This window comes from Camelus bactrianus, chromosome 3 (genome assembly GCF_048773025.1).
Source record: "Camelus bactrianus isolate YW-2024 breed Bactrian camel chromosome 3, ASM4877302v1, whole genome shotgun sequence".
NCBI lineage: Eukaryota > Metazoa > Chordata > Mammalia > Artiodactyla > Camelidae > Camelus > Camelus bactrianus.
Window position 1 is genome coordinate 36550802 of NC_133541.1, and position 17554 is coordinate 36568355.

Genomic DNA, 17554 nt, shown 5'->3' on the forward strand with positions numbered 1-17554 from the left:
AGTTTAGTTCAAGCCTAACTCAGCGTCACGACCTGGCTGTTCATCAAGGGTTCTCTCCACCATTATCTTGTTGACATTTTCTAAAAGAACTGCTTGCTGATCAGGACAACCTTCTTTAATTTATTCACAAAGCTAAAACTATTGGCATAATACCTTTATATGTCAAAGTGTTAAATTTGTGATGAACTGAAATTTTGGCCTTTGGTACATCTGCATCACACCATTTGGCAACAAGCACACCCATAGTCTCAATGTGATGGGATGTTCATAAAAAAAGACATTGAGAGTCTCATCAGCCAGAACCCAGCCTTATTCCTCATCGTATTTCCAACACCTCGCCCAACGTACAACTCAAAATTCAGTAGTGGAATGAGGAAAATGAGGGAAGGAGGAAATGAAATTATATGCTAATTAGGCTTCCAACTCTGAGGAAATTGGGGCCAGAGAGGTGAAGTAATTAAGCTCCATTCATTTGTATAGTGAATCACCAAATACATGGACATCAACCTCTGAGTTAGCAGACAAGCTGCCCAGGGAGGGGATGGGTATTTCCCAATATATTATGATGACTGCCTTCCTCTTCTTTGATTCATGAATAGCATGGGCATTCTGTGTATATATGTGTATTGGGGGGGAGGGTGATACTGGTTACATAACAAAAATTAGATATCAAGGAATTTCTCCAATTAGTGCATATGATCAACTTCCGACCAGTTAATAACTACGTTTTAGTCCTCTATTAAACATCTAGCTCCTACAGTGGATACACTGTGCTAAGTGTTAGGGATTCAGAGTGGAGACCATGTTGGTGTGCACTGGCTGGTAAGAGCCAATAGGGTGTTCAGTGACATCATATTGGTGGCTTGAAAATGGACAGGAGTATTTTCACCAAGAAAAATCAGCAGAAAGACCTATCTGTCTGGTCTTTTCTTTTCCAGGAGAGCCAACACACCACTGAATGACACTGGGAAGCTCATATTCCTCTGGGAGAAACAGAATGAAAAACAAAGGGTATAATAAAGAGTAATAAAACACTGTGATGTAGGAACTTATTAGGGTTCTCTGGGAGTAAGAGATGAGGCATCTTATCCAGACTGGGCAAGTCTCTTTAAAGAGTAGTATCAATCAAATAGCTACCATTTATTAAGCACTTCCTATATTCCAGGCACAGTGCTAAGTGTTTTCAAAAGAATAACTCATATAATTCTTACAACAACCCTAAGAGGGAACTATAATCGACTCAGTCTTTGAAAATTACTTTCAGATTCTAAATCTGGGGTGTTCATCATAATATTTTATGAAAAAAAGCAGGTGTATAGTAAGATCAAGAGCATTTAATGTTAAGTAAACTTAAATACGCAAAGAGGGGATATGAGCAAGGGTCCAGCCAAGAAAACAAAACGAGAGGAAATTTAAGCCAGAGATTATTTAATATAGGGAACTGCTGTTTAAGTGACAGTGGAACTAAGAAAACAGTAGAGGCACTGAAATTAGCAACATCTTGGGTCAGGTTCCCTGGATGCAGAGCCTGAGACAGCATTTCTTATACCTGACTATAGACAGAGTGCTGTCAGAAGAAACCAGGAGTAAAAGAAGCAAGCTAGAATGGGGGCAGGAACTACGCAAAGATAATGGTTTCAGAAATCTAACCTCAGCCTGATCCAATGAGGAGCTCTAGAGTGTGGACTGAACCACAGAAGTTGTCCAGTCCAAAAGGCAAGGGGGCTGGGCTGTTACACCCCTGTACAGTCACTGGCCATGAGCCACCCCTGAGGAATAGGAGGGGGATTGGGGCGTGATCTCATCATCTCCCCCATGTATTTGGTTGAGGCAACTACTGTCAGCCAAGGGCAGGCCTCTGGAGAAGGGTACAGGTGTGAGTCATTAGCAGCCAATGCCCGCAGCAGCTGGGAGATGGATGCACTGGCCCAGTAAAGGAGCTCTGGGTAGGATACCAGCAGCATCTGCTACAGGCTCCATCCAGACATCATCCATATGCGGGAGAAACATCCATAAGCAGAACTAAAGTAGAGGCAGTAATACCTGGTGGTAAATGTTTAAAACAACAAAAATGGTGTGTGCATATGTATCCAGACACAAGCTTATTGTAAATTTTACCAACAAAAGATGTGCATCACACAATTTTCATATAATAAGAATATAGGCAACATGCTTTATCATAAATTCGATAGAGCTCCACTAATGCTCACAGAATGCTTTCAGTGATTTCACCAAACTTTTGTATACACAGCCAACCAACAGTTGAGGTTGACCAAATGCAGTTCTGAATAAACGTTAGTTGTGCTAAGTGTTTTTACATGTATTAATTCATTTGCCCACGATAGTCTTGTGAGGTAGGTACTGTTATCACTCTCATTTTATCAATAAGGAAACCAAGACACAAAACAATTACATAATGTGCCCAAGATTAAACAACTAAAAATATATTTAGGTCTAATGTGATTGAAATAGATGGATCATTGACCAGAAAGGTGACGAAGCTGAATAAAAACTCTACTACCACACAAGCCAAGGGTGGGGTGGGGAAAGGGAACCTGTTAGAATAAAAGGTACCTAAATGCTTATATATATTAATCCTCAGAGTGGGAACCTGTCCAAGAACATTTCCCAACCAATTAATTCAATGAATGGCATTATTAAGTGCCCTTTCTATACAAGCCACTGAGCTAAGACCTGTAATAAATATTTAGAAAGCCATTATTCCTCTTAGCTCAAACCATCATATCCTGTAAAGTAATGGTGATTACAGTGAGGTCTGCAAATATATGGGAGGGAAAAATTATGGCCAGAGTATTGGAGGGTGTCCAGGGAGTCAAGTATGAGGAGAAGAATCCCAGATGCATGCTTTAATGGAACTTGTCCATTGGAAATACGTGGGACACACTGGAAATCCAGCTTGTGAAGTCATCTCTCAAAAAGTAACTATTTTCATCTGTCACATTTTTAGGAGCACATAAGGCACCTAGTGAGACAAAATGACAGTAAGTCCCATGACTGTGTTGGTAGGTGAAACAAACCCAAAGACAAATACCAGAACTTTTTTAAATGCCCCATACATGACATAATATATGAATACAATATTACATAGTGAAAAGACCCTTTCATTTTATCTCCTGCTACACAGAAATGCTAAGATTAAGCAGATGACTCACTTTCATCACAAGCATGGAGCTTGGAATTCTAAACTCCTGCTCACCCTCCTGCACAACAGCGTTAGTCAGCAGCATCCTAAACCCAGGTCATGGCTGAGGAATGACACAATGGGGTGAGGGGTGGGTACAAGGTGTTTAGACCAGCTGAGTGGACCTTAGTTTAGCCACCAGATTCAAGTGAGAAGTGGATGCGTCACCAACCCAGCTGCCAGGTGCTTCGAGAAGTGAGCCCAACTGGGGAAATTCGTAACACTTGTTTGATGCCCACATGCCAACATTCCTAACCCACAAACCAAATCCGCATGGGGTAACACAGACTGCTATAGATATGGCATCCTGAGGCTACTCTTAACTCTAATTCTGGGGATTGGGTGCTCTGTGTCATAGGAACTACAATTGTTACATAAAAAGCTTAAACACCAAAATCCAATCCAATCCATATTTTGTACATTTAGATTAAAAACCAAAGGGGTGGTCTAAACAGTAGAGAGGTTGAGTGGAAGGTGCTGTCGCATGTCCTCGTCATCCAAGGTCTGATACTGCCTTACTGAGAGTTGTAAGGAAGCCTTGGGAATCTAAGAGTTCATTCTGAGAGCCAACCAGTGACAGCCTGGTTCAAGAGCAGAGAGAAAAGACAGGATCATAGCATTCTCATTGGGCAGGTTCATTTCTATGGTACACTGTGGACTGCAACAACATTCTCTGATTAATTCATTAATTCAGTTCTCTAACAGACACCTCCTGAGCACCAGGCGTCATCTTAGGTGTTGGGGATGCAGAAGGAAACAGAACAGAAAGCTTTCAGTCTTCAGGGTGCTTCCATTCTTCATCAGCAGTCAGCCTACAATTGCAAAGGTTAAAATGCCAGGTACTGGTGTTTCTAGCCTCTCTTTCTCTCTTGCAGCACGGACATATGATTCAGTTCCAGCGAAATGGGATTCAGCAAAAGTCTGCTAGGAGCTTCTGGAAAAGATTTTGGTCCTCAATAAAAAGACAGATGCCCAGAGAGAGCTGCCTGTTGCTTCTAGCATTTAGATTTTATTAGGTGACAAGATGATGCTTTGAACAGTGTTAGCCTCGTAGTCACCTTGAAGGAGACATACCAACATACTGAAAATGTCAGAATGGGAAGACAGAAAGAGCCTGGGTCCTTGAGAAAACTGCTGAGCAGCAGAACCAACCCCCTGCATGTTAAGGACTCACTCTGTGAGCACAGTAAATGACCATCATTGAAGCCAATTATAGAAGAGTATTTAGATAACTGCAGCCAAAAAGATGTTTAGTTCCCTCATGTTAAATTAATAGGCTATGAATAGGTTCATTAAAAGAGTTGTTCACTGAAAGATGAACCCAATAAGCTAAAAAATAATAGGAATATGCAGCAGTCAACAACCACCACCAAAAAACACTTGCTTAAATTTGTCCCTACAGGAAATCTGGTCTCTAGACCGGTGATGTCCTATTGAACTAACGCTGTCACTTGCTTTTTTCACTGAGTTGACATTTTCACTGATGGTGCAAAGCAAAGGTGGAATAAAACTGCTGGTAACCTACACGAACAGAGATAATGGCATCAAAATAACAGTCTATCCTTGACTACCATGTATTTGCAGGGGGTGGGGGGAATGATAAAAAGCCAGTTTCATCTAAGAATGAACAGCAGCAAAGAATAACAACAGCGAAATTTTTTAGTTTTGTTAAATTAGCTCTTAAACATGTCTTTTTTAAAAGACTATATAAGGAGCAGACAAATAGAATTTTTGCTACACCCTGAAAGCACATTGTTATTTTGAGGATATGCACTTGGGCAACTGAGTTGTGAGCTAAACTAGTCATTTTTCTGCTCATGGAGTCCCATTTTTACTTGAAATTTCAACTGACAAACTATGATTACAAGCTTGAGTATTTGATTGACATTTTCTCAAAAATGAATATGTAAGCCTCTAACTTCAAGGAAAATAATTGATACTTATTTGTTGTCAGTGGAAAACAATTTTTGTTTTCAAGCAAAAACTAAAATTTTGGAAAACCTGTTTGTGCCACTGAGATCTTGACAGCTTCTCAGTGATGAGACTGGTGATGATATTAACAGATAGATATTTATAATAAAATGTGTCAACATTCGGAAGATCTAATTTAATGAATCAATATTCTCCAAATGACTGATGCATTATACAAATCCATGCATAGATTTAAAAAAAAAAAAAGATACACTTAAAGCACAAGATTGATCAATGGATGTTACAGAACTGAATACAAAAGTTCACTGGTGTGGTTTTCAGATTCCATATTGCAAATGACCTTTAAAAACTATCACTTGTTAAAGAATTTTGGTGTCATATGAAAGAAGACAATCAACAATTATCTGAAAAGGCTATTAAGATATACCTTCCTTTTTGAATATGTCTATGTGAGGCTGGATTTTTTTTTCACTCCAACGCAAATGTAGATCAAATGTAGAAGCAGCTATGAGAAACCAATCTTCTTCTACTATGCCAGACATTAAGGAGACTTGCCACTGTTCTAAAATATTTTTGTTTATTTTGGGAATTGTTAATTTACATAAAACATGTTTTTATATTGATGTGTAACAATAGGTTTACTGTTACTTTTAAAGAAACTGGAAATTTTAATTATCAGCTTTAATTCCTAACATGGCAAATATCAATACACATAAGCTATATAAACTAACACCCTTTTCAGGTCTCAATAATTTAAGAGAATAAAGGGCCTGAGATTCCATAGAGTTTTTAAGAATTACAGATACTCATTATCTCTAATATGCAAAAGACACCATTAAGATCTACTAGAATTTGATATAAGTCAGAGTTGTTTTCCAGTAGAAATAAAGGTGTTACACTGAACTATTTTTACTCTCCCCTGACTGTCTCCTGTCCAAAGATAGGCTAACTGGAGTTGGCAGTACAATCTCAAAATTAAGAAGTCCAGGCAGGAATCATACTCATCTCCTTAGCCTTGTTAACTTGGGATTCTAACCCAGTGGTCACATGCTTTCGTGTATAGAAAGGTTCTCACAATGTGTACTTCAAGCAGCACACCCACGAGATTCTGAGGCAGATGGTCCTCAGACTATCTTTTGCAAAACTAGGTTCTAAACACTATACAAGGTGATCCACCAATGGCCCCCTTCTCTTCTTATCCTCCCTCAACAAGCATCCTGGATGTCTGTGTTACTATAAACACAATTTTACATCATTACCTTCACAGTGTCAAGTCCTAACAACCATACTTGAAGACTATGCCTGCCATCTGATTATCTGCCCTGCTCCTAATGTTCTCACTCGGGTTCCCGCTCTCATCATTTTCTGCCTGGATCCTCAGAATGGCATTCTAACTGGTCTGTCACTTCTGTCCTGGCAGTGATCCTATCTAATTATGAATCCTCATCCAGAAAACTAGCTCAGATTATATCACCACTCTGCTCAAAAATATTAAATGCTTATCACTTGAAATTCCTAAACTACTTGATTTAGCATTTACAGTTCTCCACGATATGGCTCCAATTGGCCTTTCTGCTGCATTTATCCACTGCTCTCCTAAACACTCCACAAATCCAGCTTTTGCTCTCCTGGACCAGATGTAGGCTTTTCACCTTTAGGCATGTGACTGTGTTATCCTTTCTTCCTGGAGTTTTCATCATGTCAGTTCTCCCCTCAGCTCTTGTACATTCAAATTGCTATGAGCCCTTCAAGGGCCAGGTCAAATGTCTCCTCTTCCACCAAGCCTTCCCTGATCTCCTAGCTAGAAAGAACTCCTCAGAAAGTTTTAATTTATTCCTCTTGTTTCTGCTCATAACGCTTTCCACTCTGTAGCATTGTTAATCTGAATGCTCATTTCCTCTTCCTGGTTATGGAAGTTTTGTATATGTATGTGTCGTCTTAATTCCATACTTTGAATACATCCCATGCAAAGTCTTACACATAGTGGGAGCTTAATTAGTATTTTTTCAATGAACTGATTCATCTTTTATGAAATATTTATTCAGATTTCTCAAAGGCAGAATGTCGAATTTACTTAACAAATCATTCCACGATACAGAAATAACCTATCTTTTTGGTTGATGGTGTTTGTTTGTTGACATACATTGATCAGCATGTATTTTTACATTTCTGGCACAGACCCAGTTCTGCAAGAAATCTCTCACCCAACATCTGAAATAAAAACTTAAAAAAAAAAAACACATACACAACCAAACTTTACTTACTGTTGAGCCTTTCTCAGAGTTCTATTCTCATATTTGGAGACGTGCAGCCATAGTGCAGCATGTGCTAAGTACTGTACTAAAAACATAAGAGCACTGCCCTATGCTCATTGTGATCCTTTTTGATCCGACCCTATCCTGTCCTTTGACATCCCTGTCCCTGTCCTGATGCCCATGGAACCCAGCAGCCATGAGAAATTGAAAGCACAGAAAGAAAACACTGTGAGAAGAGTTCTGGGAAAATGCTCCCTTCTCTATTCCTCTAAAAGCCAAGAGCTGACTCCCTAGAAGACCCACAGCCCCTCAAGGTGATCACAATTTATACGAGGCTCCAAATACCAAGCAGCAAATTCCTGAGCTATTGGCCTAACACAAAAAGTAAAGTATGTTTGTAGTATTTTGGAAAATCTGGTGGCCAGACTAGAAAATTTAGTATGGAACAATTTTGTTTAAATTGACATTGACCAAAGCAACAAACTGGGGGAAAGCCAAAATAAGAATTTTCTGGCTGCAGTGGAAGATGTTTGTTAGACACTCAGGGTGAAATAAGATCTTTTAATGCTGTGGAAAGGCTACTGCATTCTAGCACAGCTCGACATTTCTCCCTTGTCAGTATTTCTTTTTATTGCAAACTTTAACTCACCAACTACATGACAAAATTGACAACATGAGGTTCTAGATTAACACAAATTCACAGCCCATGGAAAAAGTTTAAAACCATCTAATGTCTCAGCCTATATAACAATAAAAACTAATTAGTCATGGATTATAAGCCTTGACACTCAAAGGTGGAACATTCATTAGTCTCTCACTCTAACAGCAATTTTTCCTCTGTGACCAATCTGACCCAAAACAAGTTATTATTCTATAACCTACTTATGTATAAAACCTTAAGAGAATTCTGCTTGGTCTACAATATTTATTTGATCCCATCAGCACTTATCCTTTCTTCCTTTACGACTCTCTGTCATTCTTGATGGAAATGCTCACCACAAACCCTAAGGGAGAGTAAAGTTCTCCCTCATGGACTTCCCTGGGTTCTGTTAGTCATCACCCTATTACTGATTACAGAAGTACATTCAAGATCCACATTTAAGTTTAAGCATAAAACAGTAAATGGCAAAAGAGTAGCCTAGACTTCAGGGGAATGACACCAGTGTTTAACTGAATAATGTACAAAAGCTAAGATGCAGATGGTCCTTGACTTTACTATGGTTAGACATATTTTTCAACTTTACCATGTTGCAACAGTGATACACACTGAGTAGAAATCATACTTTTAATTTTTAATGTTGATCTGTTCTGGGCTGGATACACGTGGTACAACGCTCCCTTTGTGACGCTGGGCAGCAGAATGAGCCACAGCTCTCAGTCAGCAACGCGATCACAGGGTAAACAACTGATACACTTACAAACATTTCCTATCCAGACAGCCATTCTCCCTTCCACTTTCAGTACAGTATTCAACAAGTTACAGGAGCTGCTCCATACTTTAAAATAGGGTTTGTAGATGATTTTGCCCCACTCTAGGCTAGTGTAAGTGTTCTGAGCATATTTAAGGTAGGCTAGACTAAGCTGTGATGTTTGGTAGGTGAGATGTACTATATGTATTTTTGATTTAATATTTTCAATTTACAATGGGCTTATTGAGACATAACCCCATCCTAAATCAAGGAATATCTGTACACTATGATTTGAATTACATACTTGGACAAGTCAGTGTACTTTACAAACCATAAATAAATATGAGCAGCTGTCAGATTAGGGATCAGATATGTTTCAAAATTTTCAGAAGGTTTCAAATTTTTCAGAATTTTGATACACAATTTTCCTTGAAAACAAGGCAATGCACTGGAGTTGGGTTCAGTCCTGAGAATCAGGTTAGCTCTGAGACAGAGTTGACAGTGATTAATAGCATAGCCTCTGAAGCCAGATTCACTGGGTCTGAATCCTTGTTCTGCCATATGTCATCTTAGTGACCTTGGATAATCAGATTACTTGTCTAAGCCTCGATTTCCTTTTCAATGAAAGGGAGGAAATAATAGGTACCTCATAGGATTGTAGAGATTAAATACCTTGTTTGGCATGGTGCTTGGAATATTCCAAATGTTCATCAAGTATTAACTATTATGTTCTTATTATTGTTATTACTATTTGGCCACCACTGAACCACAGAACTAATCTGAGTTCTAAGGCCAGGAAGTAAAATTCTACCAGGTGCTGAAAGGAACAGCAAAGGAGAATAACAGATCCCTCTGCACTGCCAATATAGCCAATGTTATAAAAATTAAGCCAGTTTCTATTCGGGGTGGACACTTTCTTCTCTCCTGGTAACTTTCTTCTCTATGCTGCCCCTCCTGCAGCCTCTGGTGCTATTTACATTCCTCAATTTCTTCCTCCCCTACTGCTGTCCAGATTTCTCATCCCTGACACCAAAGAAGAGGTTTCTCCTGTTCAGATGAAAATGCACGTTCCTTCAGTACAGAGGTCTTCAGATAGATTTTTAGCGCAATAGTGTTACTGATCAATTTAACGTTAAGGTGACATTCTCATATATTTTATACAAAAAAACCCGAAGTGACCACCAACACAAACTGATGTCATGTCAAAGAGTTGATGCTGTCTACAAGGCTGACCTATGGAATACAAACACATACACACAAAGCTAGTACTACACTGCACATATCCCTCGCTTTTGTTATAAAAGCACAGACGATCAAAAATCGGCCTACTTTTCAGAGGCTCACATGGTTACCAGTGACCGCTCAGGGAGCACGGGAAAGGTAGGGGCTGCCATTCGTGAGCAAGTGCTCTTTTCACCTGTTTCTCTAGCGAGAGACTCCTTTTAAATAAAATGGAGTTGGATTACGAATCGGAGAGAAGCAAACACATCTAAGCACAAAAGGGGCTCTTAGGAATTCTTACAACTTTTTATAACCCACTTTCTCAGTTTTTTCATAGCTTTTATGTAAAAATACCAATTTCACCAGGTACTGTAGCCAGAGTTCTACTAATCAACTGTGCCAGAAGTCTGCAAGGTCCTCCTTGCCTAGTGGGTTCACTTCTGTGTCTTGAGGGGTGTGTGGAGACTCTGGCCCAGGGCCAGTACTCAGTATTTGCTGATTAAGTCAATGAATGAGCGAATGAAAGAATGAATAGGTAGGTTATCTGCCCATGGAATTGAGTATAAGCAGTCTCCTATCTTCATGTAGCTTAAAACACCCCCCTTCCCTCCCTTCATTATTCTTGTCTGAAATACTCTTCTCTCTGAGCTTCTTTCTGAAGTCGGGCAGTCCATTTTTGTCTGTTCTTGGAAGTAAGCATCCCCCTGCGCTTCCAACTGCCCTTGTAAAGGGGATGGTGGTGACAGGCTCACTCTATTTAAGGCAATTCCAAACAAATGGTCTCTATAATCAAAGCTAGGGGAATGAATCATTATAATGTTATCTAAAGGTCATTAAGACCTCCTTTTTTACACTATTACAATATATTAAAACAGTATAATCACATCCTATATACTATTAAACAGATTTCTTCACATGTAACTATTTCCAAATCAATCATGGCCAGCCTTCCATCTTTTTGTGTGTGTGTGTGGGGGGGGTGGAATTAGGTTTGTTTGTTTGTTTATTAATGAAGGTACTGAAGATTGAACCAAGGACCTCGTGCATGCTAAGGACACACTCTACCACTGAACTATACCCTACCCCCAACCTTCCATCTTTGATGCTATGGGATGCCTCCAATTATCTCAAGAGGCAAGTGGAGCTCTCAAAATGAAATTAATTTTAATTAACTTTAAAACGTAAGTGTGTATGGGAACAGAGGATTCCACAAAATAGAGTGTTTCGGCCTAAGAAGATTAGAAATCAGTGCACTAGCCAAGAGAAGACAGAGGTTGAAACATTGCCTGAGGTCAAGCGCTTCATTTCTAAATAAAGTTTCCCATGAAGAACACACTTAAAAGAAAAGAGAGAGTGTATTTTAAATGATCCTAAGCCTACTACTGTTTTATTTAGATTGGGATAGTTAAAGACTGTATTTGCCTGAGAATAGACTAAATGAAAAGAAATATGTATTAGGTCTCCAGAAGGGTCCCACAATGTGGGGTTTCCTTAAAGCTCTGATATTAGGTTGAGACTTATTTTCATAGTTGACTAATGAGGATACCTCACTCCTTTCATGCCCTTCTTAATCCAGTTTAAGTGAAAACAATTAAAAGGTAGATATGAATAAAGTATGCCTATCTGGACAGGGTCAGATCAGGATTAGGGTCCTTAAAAAAAAACAACTTATTTTCAACATTTTTATAATAGGTCTGTTACTACTCTGAATAATTTCTCCTACAAAAAATGGCTAAGTCTTTTTCTTTTTTTTTTAAGCTAGGAAAGCAAAACATACTATCCACCTCACCTTGATTCTTTGGTTTGTATCCTTCAAGATTTCTCTCTTCCTTAATTAGGAAAATGATGGTCTTGCTCTAAAATGCCAAGAATCAGGTCATTTCATCAAATATGTGCACACAGTCTTAGTACACAAATTAATCTAAGGTTCACGCATCTTTGTGAATAATGAATGTCCAAGCAACTGTTTCTGTACAACAACAGGAAGCATTAAGAGAAATGACCTATATTTTACATTTCCATAAAGCCAGGAACCACATTTCCTCTTTCTTTATACTTGCCATAATGGAGTCACAGCTACTCAATAAATAATTTTTGGATTTACATGAGGAGAATTCTGTCAGGAAAAGCATATGGTTGTCCCAATGTAAACAGCCAAAGCCTCACAGGAACATTAATGATAACCCCTTAACTTCTGTGGCAGGCAGCCTCCAGGATAGTCTCCAATGGTCCCCACCTTCTGGTATTGCCACTTTTGTGTAATCTCTCTCTGAATGTGGGCCATTCTACCGCGTCACTTCCAACCTACAGAATGTGGTGAAGGTGATCAAATGTCACTTCCATCATTAGGTTACAAAACACTGTAACTTCTGTCTTAATAGCAGATTAGCTCTACTGCCTTCTTGGTTTGGATATTTCTGTGAAGCAAACTGCCAAGCTGAAGAGGCACAAGTGGCAGGGAAATGAGGACATTCTCTGGCCAGGAACTGAGGCCTTCAGTCTAACCATGTCCCAGGAACCAAAATCTGCCAACAATTCTAGCTTAGAAGGCAATTCTTTTATGGCTAATATTCCACTGTACACATTTTGTTTATCCATTCACCTGCTATTGGACATTTTGGTTGTTCCTATGATTTGGCTACTGTGAATAGAGCTGATACGAATTCTGACACACAAACTTCTGTTTGAACACCTGTTTTTCAATTCTTTTGAGTATATACCTAGGAGTGGAATTGCTGGGTTATACGGTAATTCTATGTTTAACATATAAAAGAAAGGTGTTGTTTTATTTTTTATGTCTCTATAGTAAATTGTTACACAGTAATAGATAACTAATGCAAAGTTAGAAATGAATTTGCAGCCAGGGAGAACATTGCAAAATATGGAACAATGAACTAAAGGGGAGAAAAAGTTAGTAACTCACCCTAGGTCTTACCTGCAACTCACCATTGCTCTAGTAAATAGTACCTACTACAGTCTCAAAATGCTTCTTTCAAAGGTAACATTAAAAAAAAAAACAAACCTCTGAAGGCTTACTATTGCCATGTGCTGCGCTGTGCTGGGGTACACAGACAAGAAAATGAAAAAGACATGGCCTCTGCCTTCAGAGGACACACATCTCTGATTTAGAATTACCTCTGCTGATATTCCCCAGAATTCTTTCTTCTCACTTTCCACATCCTCCTTTGGAATGTCTTTACTCACACTGTATCGTGAAAATGGTCAGTTCAATGCTCTCACCTAATTTTCTCCTAAGCACTAATACTCTTATTTCTTACAGTCTATCATGTATTCCTTTCTATATGTTTCCCAAGTATTTTACACTCAACTTGTTCTCAGATGAAGTCATTTTTACCATGCATTCTTTTCCAAATCAGCTTCCTGGGTTCCCTGTCTGGGGACTGGCGGCCAACCAAACTAACTAAGAAACTTAAGAGTCATTCTTAACCCCTTATCCCTTGTTCCTAATGGTCAGTCATCAATCACCCACATCTACCCCCCAGTAAATGCCAAGCTTCTGGACACTCTGAAACGCCACCATGCATTTTTCCTCTGCCCCGTCAATGGCATACCAAGAAAAACCCAAAGCACATTTCAAGTCTAAACCCAAACATCACCACATTGTGATGGCTTCTTTAATTTCATTTTCCATGAAGTCACCTTCTCCATTCTTTGTAGTAACAGATAACTAATGCAAAGTTAGAAATGAATTTGCAGTCAGGGAGAGAATTGAGTAGACTCCTGCATATCCCTTCAAGGTTAGGACATTTGCAACAATGCATGTATTTTTACATGTCCAACTCTTTATGATACTCTAGGCTGACAGTTCTCTGCACTGTTTCAAGACTAATTGTTCTGGCTATTTCAGTGAGCTAATGTAAGAAAACCTATATAGTCTTCATTCAATTCATGGGCTGAATTAAAAATAGTCATCTGATTTATACTACTCATTTACTCAACCAACTAACAAATATTTATTGAGTGAATTCTATGTTCCAGACTCAGCCCCGAACAACAGCAATACAGTGGTAAATTAACTGGACGTGGCCCCTGCCTGACTCATGAGCTCACAGTCCAACAGGTCACTGAGTTGATAGTATCTTTACGATACTATGTTATTTAGGCTTTAACCTACTTCTTAGCAACATGCGTATTTCCCATAAGAGCATGTTTACTCTTCTGATTCTTTAATCATAAAAATTAGAAAGTTAAATTTCTTTTCAGTGAGATGTCAATAAAATAATTTTGTTTCCAAATGTCATTTTCATTGCACTAAAAACAAAACAAAACCCCTCCCTGCAGTCTCAAGACATATTACTGTCTGTACAATGTATTTAAAATATTTAAACATTTATATGATGCCTCAACCATCCAGAACACAATTAAAAACTCTGAGCCATGGGGGAGCCAACAGAAATATCCTCAAATTAACATCTTAAAGCTCACATGCTTAACACTCTAAAAAGTCCCTCATGTCCACACAGAAATCTTGCCTAGGAAAAAATATGTGATCACACTTCATTTCTTGGCTCCCTGCTCAGAGCATATTAGAAGTAGTAAATCATTATGCAGGAGATGGAGAAGAGATAGAACCCACCGGAGACAGGAACGTGGACAGTAGCAAAGAGGAATAGCTATAAAAGAGACTAAATCAAAAAATTAAGAAATTTAAAAAGAAAAAGAGAGAAGAAGAGATCAACAATGAAGGGGGAAAAAAAGCCAAAAACAGAAACAAAAAGCACAGCAGTTCAGATTTAATGCAGCATGGAATAGCCACTCGGCCCCTTGACAGTACTGCAGGGTTTCTGATGCTCATCAAGTGATAAATTATACTCCTAATACTTTCATTTACTATTATGGAGAATTTGAAACATCTCCCAGGAATCAGAAAAGTATGATGAACACCATCTCTCAGCCTTGACAATCATCAATTCTGTCCAGACCAGCCTCATCCCAATTCCTCCTTTGTATTATTTTGAAGCATATTTCAGATATTTTAATAATTTCATCTATAAATAATTTAACATACATCTCTCAAAGATAAGGATTCTTTCTGAAAACATAATCAAAATGCCATCATTACATCTAAAAGAAATTAACAAATCTTTTATATCAAATATCTAGCTGTTCAAAAATGATACTTTAGCAATAAAAGGACAGCTTCAGCTGTCTCCAAAAGGTCCGAGTGAAATGCTACAGCGAGAGGTATAACATAGAAGGATTTCTAAGTCTTAAAATCAAATTGTAAGGCTTTTAACCCATTATTAGTATTAAAATATGTCTAAAATTATTAGATCAAAATCAGTTTTTATACTCTCAATTAATGTAACTGGTTAATTGTCAAGAGAGACAAAGCAAGTGCTCTGAGAAGTAACCTCACTGTTAATGCAACAGCTGATGAAGATGTTAACATTGTAATATTATGGTACTGTGTGTGGTATTTTAAACTTGTTACTTTAATCAAGGGAAGTCCTTTTTACAGAAAAATTATCTGTTAAGGTAATTTACATTCTACAATATCTCTTTCAGATTGAAAGTAAAATAATTTGATTAATTATTGTTTCAGAGTCATATACTAGTTTTCTGAAAGAATTATCAGAGATGGTATGTTTACTTACTGGGGGATGATAGGTAATCTTGAGAGATTTTCATGTCAAAATTCAGCTGCATTAGTACCAAGATTTTAATTATTCTTCAAAAGCATCACAAGATTAAAAGCAAGTCAGATAAAACAAGCATTAACAATACACAGGAAAATCTAGAATTCATCTTTGGTAAATCACAATCTGAGTAGGAATTAAGGAACCTGGGACATGGGTAGATGGTCATCTCTTCTTACAATTCAAAGCCACAGTTCTGAAGGAAAAGTAAATGAATGGAAGTCTGGATACTTGAATTGGGAACTGGAAACATATCTGGTAGCTGTCAAGAGTCTGTGTGTGTGTGGAGGGAAGAAGAGAAGGAGGGGAGATGGCGATGTGCTTGGCATAAAGCTCAAAACATCTTTAAACTGAAATCTGAGAGAGAAAATTTGCCTTGATAAAAATCCTACCTTCTTAACATAGATGTCCCTCAGAAGAACGACAGATGTGCTGAAAGACTGTAGCCACTGGTGTCTAGTGAGGCTTGGGGCATAATCCCCCCATTTTTTGTCATCACCTCTATCAGTACACAGTTGCTGTTTATCCCAATATGCCATAAAAATATCATCATTTCCCACAAGTCTGATGTGAAACACCTTGGGAAGCATTGGTGAAAAAGAGCTTATCCTGTCATTCAAGGCTCCTGATGGTCTGACCCAACTGACCTTCCTAACCTTGAATTCTTCCATACCATTTATGGGAACTTTACAGCAGCCAAAATGCACTGCTCACGTTTTTGCCTTAAATCTACCATGTTTCCCAAATGCTACTATCTCTGCTAATGACGTTTTCCTCTTCTGGGAATTTCCTTTCTCCCTATCTTTAGATCTCCAAGTATAATTGATTCCTAAGTCATACATTAAATGCCACCTGCACCACAACCAGTTCTTTTGCTGCATTTGCTCATAATCATTTTTTTCCACCCAACAGCCAGAGTAGTTTATTATCTGCAGTTTTTAATGTGTAACTTTTTATTTTATACTATTATTATTTACACACACAGTTTTTAGTTCACTAACTAGAATTTTAAAGCTCTTTGACAGCTATATTCAAGTAAATTCACTCCAGCACACATTTTTTGAATACCTTCTTTATGCCAAGTACTATGCTAGGTGCAGAGGATATAAAAATTAATGTGACTCCACTATCACCAGAATTATTTAGCATCATTCTTAAAGTTCTAGCCAATAAAATAAGGCAGAAAACTGATATAAACGGTCTAACAACCAATGGAAAGGACACAAAGTAGCCATTATTTGCAGATGATGACTGCATACCTACAAACCCTAGAGAATCAACTGGAAAATTCAGAATATATGGTTCCATAAGGTGATTAGAAACAAAATTAAAGTGTTTTAAAATATCTTTTTACTATCACATTAAAAAACAAAATGTTAAAAAAAAAAAATCCATGCAATAACAATAAAATATGCTTATACAGAAAAAAATCCCACAATGTGTATGAATCTCTTTTTCTCTCATACACACACACGTTTGTATAAATGAAGCATCATATCATGTTTCTAGAAGAGAAGATTAAACATAATAAATATTTCAATTCTTTCCAAATTTACTAATGAGCTTAATGCATTACCAATCAAAATCTCAGGGGAATCTTTCAACCCAAAAATTCACCTGGAATAACCAGTATATAAAAATAGCCATATTTCTAATGGCAAAATGCTAAGTAGAGAAAATTAAAAGCAGATACAGACATAAATTTTAATCTCAGTTATTGAAAAGTGCAAATAAATTATATGGTACCATTTTTCATTTATCAAACTGCCTAAAAAAGTCTAAATGATAACCTGCAACAGTAGAAAGATGAAATAACATTTAGAATGCATTTCTAATAGAAATATTTTGATATTGAATTTTCTTTTTAATATCTTA

At 37.9% G+C, this 17554-nt stretch overlaps 1 protein-coding gene across 1 annotated transcript in view; it reads right to left on the bottom strand.

The window, feature by feature from the left end:
* Window positions 1–17554, bottom strand: part of ARL15 (ARF like GTPase 15) — a 372934-nt gene that overhangs the window by 189916 nt on the left and 165464 nt on the right. The window lies entirely within an intron of this gene.